Source organism: Triturus cristatus, chromosome 9, assembly GCF_964204655.1.
Source record: "Triturus cristatus chromosome 9, aTriCri1.1, whole genome shotgun sequence".
In the NCBI taxonomy this organism is placed as follows: domain Eukaryota; kingdom Metazoa; phylum Chordata; class Amphibia; order Caudata; family Salamandridae; genus Triturus; species Triturus cristatus.
Window position 1 is genome coordinate 392,577,764 of NC_140592.1, and position 11,250 is coordinate 392,589,013.

Genomic DNA, 11,250 nt, shown 5'->3' on the forward strand with positions numbered 1-11,250 from the left:
GGGGGGCATCTCCAGGATCTACCGCTCCCTCATTAACTGCACCCCTACATCCCTTGCGGGTCTTAAGGAGCGCTGGGAGGGATGGGTGGGTCCCCTGGACGAGGCCGACTGGCGGGACGCCCTTATGGCCCCCCGTTTGGTGACGGCCTCCGCTAAGCTGCGACTCATCCAAATCTATTATCTCCACGCGGCGTACCTCACACCAGCTCGCCTTCACCGTGCGGGCCTCTCCGGGGATGCGGCCTGCCCCCGATGTGGTTCCGACCCGGCAGACTTCCTGCATATGGTGTGGTCCTGCCCGGCCCTGGAGGGGTTCTGGAGGGGCATTGAGACCGAACTTACGGAGGTCCTGGGGTGGGAGGTGCCCCATGATCCACGACACTCGCTGCTGGGCATCACAGATGGCTTAGATGGCACGCGCTCAGAGCAGCTGTTTCTCATGACGGATATAGAAAATGGACGACCCAATAAACCCTTGAGGGCTTGGGTAATGTAACATGAACTGGTAAAGGGATGCCTTCAAGGGATTAATTTGGATACTTAGTTGTATATTTTGGCAATTATTTGATATAGGATAATTATTTTCCTATAAAACTGAATTCCATCAGTATTCACGTATTTCTAAATTGTATCTTATATATCAGTCATATAGATCAATAAATGAAGAAAGAAAACAAAATTCATTGAGAATCAATCAAACTAGAAAAAGCAGAAAAAGCAACGGGTGTGTAAAAACGAAACTTTATATCAATCAATGAAGTCAATGAAATCAAGGGTACTGAAAGTGGACAGTTATACAGATAGTGGAAGGAAATGGTACAATCAATTGTTCCTTCACATGAACTTAATCAAACACTTTTTCACAATAATAGTAAATAATTATAAAGAAAAAAGTGTGACAGTCGACGTTTCGGTCTTTTAAATATCCATTCATAAGACCATCTTCAGGACAAGTCGATTAAAAGGTGACCCCTAGAGATAAAAATACAAATTAAACTTAACACACACCCGTATGAAATAGTCCGTAATCTCTATTACAGTAGAATGGACAAGTCATTATCAATTGCACATTATATAGAGATACAATTCATAAAAAATGCATCAAAAATGCATCAAATTAAAGGAATGCAAATGGTACAAATTTGTCAATACTGAATTATTTCCATAGAGCCTATAAATGGTCATAGATCCAAATGTGCATCCTAGATTGCAACAAATATTTGTAATGTACTGAATAGTTAACTATATTTAAATTAAAGAACAGCTAGGTTGAATCAGCGCCGATTTGTTTTATCCAAAATGAAACAAACATTTATATTGATTATGACAATTAAATGTCAAATATCCCAGTGATATACTCGACTATACTGTGTTATTAGTCTAGCTTTCTGTATATAACGATGGATCAAAAGTTGAAAATTGGTCTGATTTTCATAGGGAGTGACTACTAACTTCAATTCAAATCTAAGAAGTATAGCATTAAATAAGGCAACCTTGGGGAATCAAAGAGTCACCAAATGCTTAGTATAAACAACACACAGTGATCAATAAGTCATATTGGTAAATGTATATATCCCCATTCAGAGATTGCGATACAGGATATAGTATGAAGCAGATAATGCAATCTTTTAAGGATGTTAATAAATTTAATAACAAATGGACTTTGTGGTACCTTATTCTTTGGGGGATTATCTCCCAAACAAGAAACCTGATGAAATTGGAGAGTATCGAAGTCTGGTGATATTTAGATCTCACTTTTGTGAAGCGCGTGTCTTCAATTTAATACTACTAAGAAAAGAGAATAATGAGGCATTTAGGATATGTCAACAGACATTGCCACACGGTGAAAGACGCACACAATTCTGAAATGCCTACCTGGCAATTCTCAGTAGTTATGGCCAAATCCAAACATCAAGTGGCTTAATTCAAATAGAAGGAGAATTGAATCTCACTTCAACCGGCACGTGTCCTCAGTCGATTAAAACTAGTGGAGGAAACATTTAGACATTTTTTAAGAGATCATATCTGACTATCATCAAGTCAGGCTATTTAAAGCAAAACAATAACATCCAATACAGAACGTGTATTTTAAAAAATAACACAATTGGTTATCTGTCAGGTGAAAGGATGATATTCTAACATTTCCAGGCAGTGTCGCTATAATGTTGATATCGCAATAAATTTGGAAAATATACAGATATCAGGGGAACCTAACAGTCTTATAAGCATGCTAAAGTATGCCATTCAGTTGATGAGTTGAGTCCTTGGTGCCCCGAGGCTTCGGTTAAGTCCCTCTTCGATTATTACGTATACTTTAAATGTGGTTCAATGGCGTGCGGTCGTTGCTACCTGATTGCATGCCGCCCGTGTAACCGCTGGTGAACCGCGAGGTACGTTCATAGCATTTAGATGCTTTAAATAGCCTGACTTGATGATAGTCAGATATGATCTCTTAAAAAATGTCTAAATGTTTCCTCCACTAGTTTTAATCGACTGAGGACACGTGCCGGTTGAAGTGAGATTCAATTCTCCTTCTATTTGAATTAAGCCACTTGATGTTTGGATTTGGCCATAACTACTGAGAATTGCCAGGTAGGCATTTCAGAATTGTGTGCGTCTTTCACCGTGTGGCAATGTCTGTTGACATATCCTAAATGCCTCATTATTCTCTTTTCTTAGTAGTATTAAATTGAAGACACGCGCTTCACAAAAGTGAGATCTAAATATCACCAGACTTCGATACTCTCCAATTTCATCAGGTTTCTTGTTTGGGAGATAATCCCCCAAAGAATAAGGTACCACAAAGTCCATTTGTTATTAAATTTATTAACATCCTTAAAAGATTGCATTATCTGCTTCATACTATATCCTGTATCGCAATCTCTGAATGGGGATATATACATTTACCAATATGACTTATTGATCACTGTGTGTTGTTTATACTAAGCATTTGGTGACTCTTTGATTCCCCAAGGTTGCCTTATTTAATGCTATACTTCTTAGATTTGAATTGAAGTTAGTAGTCACTCCCTATGAAAATCAGACCAATTTTCAACTTTTGATCCATCGTTATATACAGAAAGCTAGACTAATAACACAGTATAGTCGAGTATATCACTGGGATATTTGACATTTAATTGTCATAATCAATATAAATGTTTGTTTCATTTTGGATAAAACAAATCGGCGCTGATTCAACCTAGCTGTTCTTTAATTTAAATATAGTTAACTATTCAGTACATTACAAATATTTGTTGCAATCTAGGATGCACATTTGGATCTATGACCATTTATAGGCTCTATGGAAATAATTCAGTATTGACAAATTTGTACCATTTGCATTCCTTTAATTTGATGCATTTTTGATGCATTTTTTATGAATTGTATCTCTATATAATGTGCAATTGATAATGACTTGTCCATTCTACTGTAATAGAGATTACGGACTATTTCATACGGGTGTGTGTTAAGTTTAATTTGTATTTTTATCTCTAGGGGTCACCTTTTAATCGACTTGTCCTGAAGATGGTCTTATGAATGGATATTTAAAAGACCGAAACGTCGACTGTCACACTTTTTTCTTTATAATTATTTACTATTATTGTGAAAAAGTGTTTGATTAAGTTCATGTGAAGGAACAATTGATTGTACCATTTCCTTCCACTATCTGTATAACTGTCCACTTTCAGTACCCTTGATTTCATTGACTTCATTGATTGATATAAAGTTTCGTTTTTACACACCCGTTGCTTTTTCTGCTTTTTCTAGTTTGATTGATTCTCAATGAATTTTGTTTTCTTTCTTCATTTATTGATCTATATGACTGATATATAAGATACAATTTAGAAATACGTGAATACTGATGGAATTCAGTTTTATAGGAAAATAATTATCCTATATCAAATAATTGCCAAAATATACAACTAAGTATCCAAGTTTCTCATGACGGCCTTGATGGTGGCCAAGCGCGACATTGCTGCGGCATGGAAGCAGCCGCTGCCGCCAAGTGTGGCCAAATGGGGCGCTGGGGTGGACTGGTGCGCGGCGCAGGAACGTACTCTCTATCAGGCACGAGGATGCCCCAAGAAATACCGAAAGGTTTGGGGGAAATGGCTAGGCAACATACCTTAATGGGGCGTTGTGGGGGCTGGGGGGAGGATTCTGGGGGCGGGGTGGGCGGGGGGTGCTTCCTAATGTATTGCTGTGTAATACTGATTCGGAATACCAGACTATTTTTGTTATTGTGCTGTTTAAAACAATAAAACTTGTTTATCAAAAGAAATCAAGGAAGTCATTCCAAAAATCTAAATGGGATAATCTCACAAAGGAACAACGGAAAGCCATCAAAATCTTGGAGTCTGACGTTAAAATCATAATCAAGCCCTCCGACAAAGGGGGTAATGTTGTGGTGATGGACGTGGAGCAGTACAGATCAGAGGCGATGAGACAGCTCTCGGATGAAACTTGTTATGAACTCATTGATTGGGCCCAATACAAAAAAACTATTCATGATTACCATAAACTATTAAGTGATTGGTATTTTTATGGGCTTATTGACACTGACGAGTACGATTTCTTAAGAACAGACAAACCACGCATACCATGCATTTACTTTTTACCTAAGATCCACAAGCACACCACTTTACCACCAGGGCGTCCCATTGTTTCATCAAATGGGGGACTACTTGAAAATACATCAATATTCTTGGACTCTTTTCTGTCTAAATATGTACTTAATTTAGTGTCGTATTGTAAAGACAGTTCAGATTTCTTACGTCAACTCCACGATATACAATGGGAGGATGGTTACACTATGATTAGTCTAGACGTCTGCTCCTTGTATACGTGCATTGACCAACGGAAAGGGGTGGAAGCATGCATGCACTTCCTAAAGAGCAGACACATAGATCTCTGGGAACACAATAAAATGTTAGAGACTATGATGTTGTTTTGTCTTCAAAACAACATCTTTCTCTTTGAAAAATCGGTGTATCGCCAGCGGTCAGGTACCGCGATGGGTACTTGTTTTGCCCCCAGCCTAGCGAATCTTTTCCTAGGTTGGTGGGAAGAACAGATAGTGTGGACAGATAAGTTAAAAATGTATACCGACCACATACTTGTATGGATCAGGTATATAGACGATCTGTTCCTTATCTGGAATGGCCCTCAAAATCTTGCCAATGAATTCATTGACCAATTGGGGATCAATGACCTGAACTTACAGTTTACTCACAAGATTAGTCCAACCTACTGCGAATTCTTGGATATTGCAGTCGAAATTAAAGAAAAGAAAATTACAACACGTCTTTTTAGAAAACAGACCGCAGGCAACACACTATTGCACGCAGCTAGTCATCATCCAGTCCCCCTGAAACAAAGCATACCCTATGGGGAGCTTCTTAGAGCACGCCGTGCTTGTAGCACAAACAGGGATTTTGTGAATGAACAACAGACTATGCTCACACGTTTCAGAGTGAGAGGATACAAAGAGGAAACCTTAGAGAGAGCTCAAAATAAAGTCAAGGATTTGAAACAACATGACATACTCTTTAAGCCCTCTATGAGTACCATCAAAAGAACCAATAACGACAGTAACCAGATTAACATCCCAAGAATGATAACAAAATTCAGCAGGGGAGCATGGACACTCAATAAAATCATGAAAAAACATTGGAGCTTATTAAGAGCAGACCCCATTATTGGGGAATCCATAGGCACCAGACACACATCACATACAGAAAGGCTAGGTCACTTAAGGACAAATTAGTCCATAGCTACCGCGATGAGACTACTCAATCACAATGGCTAACAATGCCTAACGGTTTCACCACATGTGGAATGTGCAAGGCAGATCGTAATGGCATCAACTGCAAAGAATACAGCATAGGTCCTAACCACAAACGGCCTATAAAACACCAAATTAACTGCAATAGCGATTTTACTGTCTACATACTTGAGTGCCCTTGTGGCCTCAGGTATGTGGGCAGTACAAAATTGCCACTCAAACTAAGAATTCTGCAGCACTTACGTGCCATTTCTAACTGTGATCACAACTATCCAGTAGCCCGTCACTATTCTGAATTTCACAACAGTGACAATAGCAGTCTGCGATTCTTTGGAGTAGAGAGAATTCCGAAACATATTCGAGGAGGGGATCGAGAGAAAAATCTTAGAGTACTGGAGTCCAGATTCATCATAGATCTGGATTCTAAAATACCGAAAGGACTCAACAGTGGGGAGGAACTTGCAACTCACATAGGCTTATAGTTACCTACAATATGGCCTCTCAAACAAGTTGATCATCATTATATGGTCTTAAGAACAATATGAGCACTCCCGATTAATCGTTGGGATTTTAAGTTAATTTTGATTTATTTTTATTCTCTCGCCTTTTTACATACTCACTTTTAGCAAGATAGGGATTTAGGTGTACTTGGGACGATACATTATTTCCCAATTGGGATAGTACATAAGCGGTTACCACACTTGTGGTTGCTCCTACTGGAACCCCTCCTGGACTTTCCCATGTACCCCTCATTACCCTTCCTCTATCACTTATTCTTATCATATATATCACCATCCTATCACTCCCCCATGTCTAGCTCTTAGCAATAGGATACTTCCGAATTTGCCAGTTACACAATTAGATTGATAATAGGATAGTACAGTATCTAATCTATTGAAAATTATTGACATATCCAGTACCTTTTGTCCATATTATTGGCCCATTACCTAATGGAATAACATCGTGATCTTGGGTCCCAGGTGTATATTAATGCAATGGATGCCGTTGAGATTATGTATATGGCTATTTGAGCCTATATTCAATTAACCTTTTGCTTTCGGATTAGCGCAATGGCGCATAGCAATCAAAAATTGTTCCATGGGGCCATTATTGGACAGTTATTATCATAGCTGATATATCAACCCCAATCTTAGTATGCGTAACATTTCCTTTTTGCATTATGTTCAATTAACATGAATATTAGGTAGCATGCTGCTTTTCGTTATTTAAATCCTGTGTTGTAACCATGAATTTGTTAGCTCTCAGTATTTGTAGCGTGTGTCATTCAGGGCAGTTGGAGCGATTAATACCACTCACATGATTAATTCAGCCCACACTGATTCAATTGTATGTACTTTAAGTAACGCTATCACGCAGAGAGATGTATGAATTATGACGTTCATAATGGGCAGTGAATACCTGCGTTCATATCACTTTCAAACTTTATTGTTTTCGAACAATTCGGACAAATCCTCTCTACAACCATTTAACATTCTGACTTATTTGAAATAGCATGCCTCTTCAAGGGAATTACCATTTAATTTATGTAACTGCATTTACCTTCATGCTCGAAGTATTATCATGACAATAATGAATTTATTTTGATATAGCGGTCGCTAGATAATGCAATCTCGAAGTATGTTTTCCATGTTTATGAACCATGCATTTGTATTTCTATGGCTGATTGGCATGCAGGAAGTAACTTGACAAAGGCAAACGCCGAAACGCGTCGTCCTTCTAAAGCTAGCGCACAATAAAGTGTTTGTGCGGTTTCCTGGTGTGCTGTCCTTTCATTCCTGGAATCGATACGGAATACAAGACTTGGATTATATATATATATATATATATATATATATATATATATATATATATATAATAAAAAAAAACATAGGATTGAGGTACATTAGACTTACAAATTTTCATTTAAAAAACCTTTGAAATTCACTGAAAAAACCATAGGTTTTAGGCACGTTATAGTTAGAAATTAGCATTTAAAAAACCATAGAAATTCACTAAAAAAACCACAGGTTTCAGGCACGTTATAGTTAGAAATTAGCATTTAAAAAAACATAGAAATTCACTGAAAAAACCATAGGTTTCAGGAACGTTATAGTTAGTAGGACATTTCACTCGTACAAAACCATAGAAATTCTGGTGTTATAGTTAGCTCAGCTAACTATAACTCGCGCCCCCGCAATGCACTGCTGATGACGTCACATATTACATCATTCATGACATGGTCAGCGACATCACTGATGACATCACTGATGACATCTCAAATTACATCATCCATGTGAATATCGGATGCACCTCCTCACACCTGAATATAACCTTTGATACACCCACTCTAAAATACAGACTACCATTTTCGAAAAAAGACACATCAATACCAGTTACTAAATACGCGCTGACTGATTCCTATGTCTACACACGCATCCACTCATTCACCCATACAGTAACTCATACATGCAGTCACTCATCAATACAACACTATCATATGCACTCATACACCTATACAGACACTCGCATACTGCCACATACACAGAGTTACTCACACACCTAGTCAGTCATGCAAAGAACCAATCATACTTCCATTTACTCACCTTATCAGGTTATACAGACACCACCTCACTTATTCATACAGATACTAACACATCATTACTCTCTTATAGAATCACTGATTCAAATACACACTCATCCATGCAGCCAATGTCACAATTACTGACTCTCACATATAGTTATTTATATACACTATCACTCACATATACTGATTTTTACATATTTACTTACTTGCACATGTACCACTGAGACATCCATTCACTCACCAACACACCCATACACACACTCTCCCACCCATACAGATGTTTCCACATGCACTCTTGAACCCATACACCCAATGAATCAACCACTCACACATCTATGCACAGAGTCACACACATCCCACCCACCCACACACACACTCAGGCAGCCATACAAATACTCAGCAAGCAATCAATAACCCATATAGACACTCCTGCAGCTACTCACCAACCCATGCAGCAGCTTACACAACAACAGACTGACTTATACAGACTTTCACAGTTTAGTCACTAACCCATACATTCAGAAAGACACATTTAATCACTCACTTATACAGTCAGTCATGTACCTACTAAATCCTCCATACACTTATACACCCACTCATTCTTCAATACAGCTTGGCGTATATATAAAACAAATTTAAACTTTACGGAAACACACAGTCACTGGATGATGTCATCAGTGATGTCATCAGTGATGTCATTTGAGATGTCATCAGTGATGTCATCAGTGATGTCACTGACCATGTCATGAATGATGTAATATGTGACGTCATCAGCAGTGCATTGCGGGGGCGCGAGTTATAGTTAGCTGAACTAACTATAACACCGTTATTTCTATGGTTTTGTACAAGTGAAATGTCCAACTAATTATAACATTCCTGAAACCTATGGTTTTTTCAGTGAATATTGTCTACTGGCAGTCGCCAGTAGGTAGTTATAGTTAGGACCTATTTTCCATAGGAAATCCGCAACATTCTATTTCGAATAACGTTGGTGCCGATTGAGGAATCTTCACAAAATGTTCCAAACTTTTGGCCAGCTCCAGTCTGCTTCTATCGTGAAAATTTCAAGGTGATTCGTGAAGCGGGGGCCGAGAAAAAAGGGGGTCCCAAAATGCGTTTTCCCCATGATTTTCCCATAGGACCTGTTGACGCAGCTACAGCCCGAACTGCTGAACAGAATTACACCACATTTGGCAAAGAGGTAGTCCTCAGTTCAGACTTGTGCCTTTTGCTTAAATGGTGTAAATCCGTTCAGTAGTTCCTGAGAAAATTAGAGTTAAAAAGATAGATATATCTGGGCGGAGCCTAACCACACATCTCATCGTGAGATCTGATTGGCTGTCAGTACTTCATCCAAGAAGTGTTGGCAGCCATCTTGGGACCAATATACATGATAGCACCTCATTAAAAAGCATTGCAGTTAATAGAAGGTTTTAAGACTTTAGTTACATTATAAATCATGTGTTGATGGTACCATACTCATTTTAGGAATTGTGGTGTGTTCTAAGGTGATTTTACCATGTGAAAAAGCCTTCTGCTGTGATATCATGAATCATGTTTGAGATAAAACTATTTTCTCATGCTTTTCCCACAGAGGTTTGGAAGGTGATCTATAAGCTAAACTAAGAGCATATTTTCTGTAAATTCACATTATCTTTCTGTTGTGGTGGCCAGGAATCCTCAGGATCGTACGTTGCTCTAGGGGGTCCAACTCTCGACACCCCAACGGTCTAGTCAGATATACACAGACTCCATGGGGTGATCAAGTGGGGGAAGGAAAGGATGGGGACAGCAGGGAGGGAGACCTGTAGAAAGAATAAGACAGAGATCAGTACCTAAAACCCAATCCGCTTTCCTATCCTGCCCCTTTTCCCTCCCCCCAAGGCTGGGGGAACGTCTCGTACCTGTAAAGGAAAATAACAGTTCTTCTGAAGCAGGTAACCAATGCAGCGTGGGGCAGCACTCAAAACTGCATTAAAGAGAAAAGTACATTAGCTACAGTACATGCAATCTCAGTACATGGTAAGCGTCTTTTGGAAGGATTAGTGAAGCAGTCTTGACCTACCACTGAGCAAAAGGGGTAGGCCTATAACAGGGGAGCGGAAGAGCCGTCCTTCTGCTCACTCACTGATCCCCTGCTTGGGAAGACACAATAAACATATAGATCATTTCCCAGTTGCACGCTTACACCCACTCAGCAAACGGTAGCGTTGGTTTCACTCACATCCACAATACATCTTGGGAGGTGGTCGCACTCATCCATCTCTCATTACTCAAAACAAACGTTGTCCCCCCATAGGGGCGTAGGCTTTATTCTGTATCACTAAGTCTTTAGCGAGTACGCCTGATTATGTACAATGTCCCGCTCCTTTGTATCTAGGAAGAAAGGGTATCTTTCGACATACGTCTTCTCATAGTGGTTTCACTCCATTGTCTGCACATATAGTATTCATAGTATTTGCTACCTCTAGAGGAGGGTCTTTCCCCCGTTCGACCTGCTGCGTGCAGATCCTCTGACTTGACAATCCAACCCCCAGCTCACTCACGATACGAGTGACAACTAGGAAATCCACAACTAAACGCTGCTCGTGGCGTTTATAGAAAAGAAATCATAGGTCTGACCTGCCACGAAGGTGTGATATATTTTGCCATGGTTTATCAGGCGTGGGCAAGGGTTGAAGGAGACCTGCCTGACATGAATGTGAAGTTTTCATTTGAGCACATACCAAACACTCCTTGATCCATGAATGGAGGTCAACGTTCATCGTGGGCCACCAAAACTGGCGTTGTACTCTCTCAATGGTTTTTTCTACGCCGTTATGTCCTGCGCTGGGAAGGGTATGGCACCAGGAGATTATACGTTTCCTCAGTGACTGGACCG

General features: G+C 39.5%; 2 long non-coding RNA genes across 2 annotated transcripts; one reads left to right on the plus strand and one right to left on the minus strand.

Moving 5' to 3' along the window:
- Positions 1-601: 601 nt before the first annotated feature.
- LOC146798019 (uncharacterized) lies at positions 602-2,037 on the minus strand. The gene is made up of 3 exons (XR_014969089.1): positions 1,876-2,037; positions 1,673-1,785; positions 602-972 (listed from the first exon to the last, which is right to left on the minus strand). It is a non-coding gene; the product is annotated as an uncharacterized LOC146798019 (long non-coding RNA).
- Positions 2,038-2,362: 325 nt separating this feature from the next.
- Positions 2,363-3,739, plus strand: LOC146798020 (uncharacterized). The gene is made up of 3 exons (XR_014969090.1): positions 2,363-2,592; positions 2,683-2,795; positions 3,496-3,739. It is a non-coding gene; the product is annotated as an uncharacterized LOC146798020 (long non-coding RNA).
- The last annotated feature ends 7,511 nt before the right edge of the window (positions 3,740-11,250 follow it).